This window comes from Orycteropus afer, unplaced genomic scaffold (genome assembly GCF_000298275.1).
Source record: "Orycteropus afer afer isolate SDZICR_OR568_19922 unplaced genomic scaffold, OryAfe1.0 scaffold00128, whole genome shotgun sequence".
Lineage (NCBI taxonomy): Eukaryota > Metazoa > Chordata > Mammalia > Tubulidentata > Orycteropodidae > Orycteropus > Orycteropus afer.
In genome coordinates this window covers 3,403,599-3,407,219 of record NW_006921715.1, presented here as the reverse complement: position 1 = coordinate 3,407,219, position 3,621 = coordinate 3,403,599, and positions in this window count along the sequence as shown.

Here is a 3,621-nt window from a genome sequence, read left to right as displayed (position 1 = left end):
AACAACAACAGTATCTTATTAAATTGCTAGTGATTACACACGGAGAAGGAGATGGAGCAGATGTATAAAATAATAACCAGGTTTACGGAGATGCCATGATCTCTATGATGAGAATCAGGAAAATCAACATTTATCTTTGGTCCACACCATCCACCATGGACGGAATCCGGTATCTGAGGTATTGACACCTGGCCACGCCTCTCCTAAAATTTCCAAGTGACAATTTGAGCTGAATCTGAGATGCAGTAACTTTCAGTTATTAGGTACTCATTAAGAATTTGTTACATGTATGAAATAGAAGCAAAACATCACCCTTTTGCTCTGGAAGTGTATGACAGTCTGTTCGTGTGGGGATTCGTGTTAGCGAGCAGCTGTGTTTCATCTGACGAATAGTTGCAGTCTATCTTTCTCCAGCCATGGGGCCACACAGCAGTGAATTTCAGAACAGCTGTGGGTCTTGGGAGAGGGAATCTTTCTGTAACCAGGATGGAATTTAGGCCAGTCTCAGAGCAAAGTCCAGATCCACCATGAATTGTGGACACTTCATGTCTCTCCTGGCATTGCTTTCCTCCCCTAGAAGGTGGACACAGTAACCTGGTCAATGGGTATCTTGTGAGGACCCCTTGAGATCTGACCTCTACTTAGTTACCGTGAAACATGGAGCCCTACTTCTTTCCGTAAGGAACACAAGTGCCTTACAAACGAGGTGCCACTGCTGCTGTCAGTGACCACCTTGTGCCCACCCATCGAGACCTCAGATCCCACACAACACAATGCCTCCTGTCCTGCACCACAGCGATGTGGCCAATGGCAGGTGGGAACTTTGTGACCCATGCATGGGGTCATTATCAGCTGATCCTTCAGAAGCCCATCACCAGGTCCTTCTCCCTGCTCCATCTCAGTCTGGAAGCTCCGTTGGAACCTGTGCAGCATCCTAGCAACATGCAAGTCCCCACCGACAGAAAGGTGGCAGCTGTGCAGGAGGTGCAGGGGCCAGGAATCACACATAGGTCCCCAGCATGGAGGTGAGAATCCTACCACTGAGCCAGCACTGCCCCTATTACAAAAGAGTGCATAACCCAAAATGAGGAAATAAATATTTAAAGCAAAGATTTAAAAAAGAAGAAGAAGAAGCATTATAAGTATTTCTTCCTAAGGTCCCCAGCACAGTAAATGCTTCCTCCTCCCTTGCCATGACTGTTGGGAAACATCATTTAATCCTAATATTAAAAGTATGTCTGGATATGGGAAGGTCAGTCATCTTTCTTTCACTCCCTATTTTTCCTGGGGGGAAAAATGACAAAAAAGGAACTGCAATGGTAAGATGGTTTTCTAACTACTTGGTCCCAATTCCCTGATCATTTGAAAGGGAGATATCATCAAACAATGAAAATGAAACATTTCTGTCGACTCGATTGGGACTCATGGTGATGCCCTGTGTTGCAGAATCGAGCCGCATGGGGTCTTTATGGCTGTGATGCTCCAGATGCAGCTTGTCAGGCCTTTCTCCCAAGGGTCTCAGGATGGGTTTGGACTGCCAACTTCTGGGTGCCACCCAGGGACTCCATTTGTGCTACCTATGGACTCCCACCCAGGGGACGCATAACACTGTGGCTTAAAGTGCCTAGGAATTGCTCCAGATTGCCTTCATTGGTCCAATAGGAGAGCATGGAGCCACATTCGGGGAGGCCATCCTCCTCAAAGGCTGTGATCATTCCCGATCTTGTCCTTGGGGCATCTTGGCTTCTTCTGTACACGTACGTTGCAATGCATCAAGGAACACATTATCTGGAAACATCAGACTCCAAATAAGCTTAGTCTAAAATATACGGATGAGTCACCATTTGAACATTGACTGATATATGGCAGATCCAGGTCTAAATCCTGCACAAACTAGTTCAGGAGGGCCTGGGGAACTCAGCGGCAGGAAGGCCACTTGAGAACACAGTGGAGGCAGGAAGAGGCTTTTTGACTCTGAAAGGGCACGGCTTGCAGAGGAGAGATGCAAGATGGAGGATGACCACCAGCCAGAGAGTTGATCTCATCCACTCCGCCCTCTGCAGAGCTGGTAGCAGGCAGGCTAGAAAGGCTCTAGCTGTCATGAAAGCTCGGGTCTGCTGGAAGATTGGAGGTTAAAGCAAGGGAAAAGAAAACTGAAGAAGAAGAGAGCTGATGTTTTGATAGGCAGAGACAGAAGACATTTCTCACTTTATCAGAAGGAAGGAGAAGAGTAAAGGGCTTACAAGTACACTGGGGTGGCTTCTAGTGGCACTGGTGTAGTTTGAAGGTCCATTTCCTGTGTCAAGATAGCTCAAGGCAGCTGAAAGTGTTGGGGGCAGAAATATCAGCATGTTCCATCATTTGTTGGTAACTGAGTGTTATCATTCAATTATACTACTTTTTAGATCTGCTTCCCACTTAGGAGTTCCATGAGCTCTATCACATTCCATTCCTTGCATTTTCCCAGCATCCTTAGCAGGGTCTGGCATGTTTTCAATAATGTACATTGTCTCCATGAATGACGGATTATTCTACCTCAGTTGAGGAGCTAGTCCATGCTCAATCAACTTGGGCATGTAACTGATTGAGTACACACTTATTCCCCAATTGAATTGTGCTAAAAGAAAGAAAGAATATACTCTTAAAATAAATAAGAAGGAGCTTTATAGATCATCACATCAACCCCTTTCATTGGGAGAATCTGCTGACATATGCCAATATCTTTGCCCAAGCTGTATCTAAACCACTACCTGCCTGGTTTATCTAGACAACTTCAAAGTTTTGAGTTTGGAAGGATATAGGTTTTTCCAAAATTTTAGGAGGACCAATTTTATTTCTTTAACACATAAATTTGATTTTGTTATTAATTTTATCTCTATTAAAGCTATCCCAAGATAAAGAGCTATGTATAAGTACCATGATAAAGCATAATGCAAAAATCAATAAAGTAGATAAAAATCTATGAAAAAGAATTTGCATGCACAACTCCCTTTTACTTCATGAATATTATAAGAAAGATTCAAAATATTTTCACTAAGTCGTTATAAAATACCAGGGTTTGAAAATACTTCATGATTGGTGGGTAGACAAAAAATAAGGAAAAACAATTCACTGAGGACAGTAATAAATAGCAATTATAATAATTACATTGAACAATCAAGGGAGCACCATCACAATATTATTAAGACTGACATTTCTGAAGAGCACTTTACTATTTCCACATATTTCCACAGGCAATGGCTCACCCACTCGTCAGAAACAGCCTTCCCTCCCCAAAGAGCCTTCATTTTCATTCTCAGGGAAGTTCACTGATTTGCTGAGGACCGTGCTTGAAACGGTCATGCTGGACCTTGCAGCCATGTCTCTTGGCTCCAATTCTTGACTTTCATGAGCTTTGCTGCTGATATATGTTTGCAAACTGTGCAGTTATTGACTAGTGCTTGGGAACTAGAGGGAACTTCGAGTCTCCTAGAGACATCTCTCCATGCCTTTGTCACATGGCCAGAAAGCAGATGTGTTCTCAGAAGTCCCTCTGGCCAGAGCTGTATCTGTGACCACATCCTGTAGCAAAGAGGCTGGGAGAATGTGCCTCTGGCACAGCAAAACTGAAGGACCCAATTG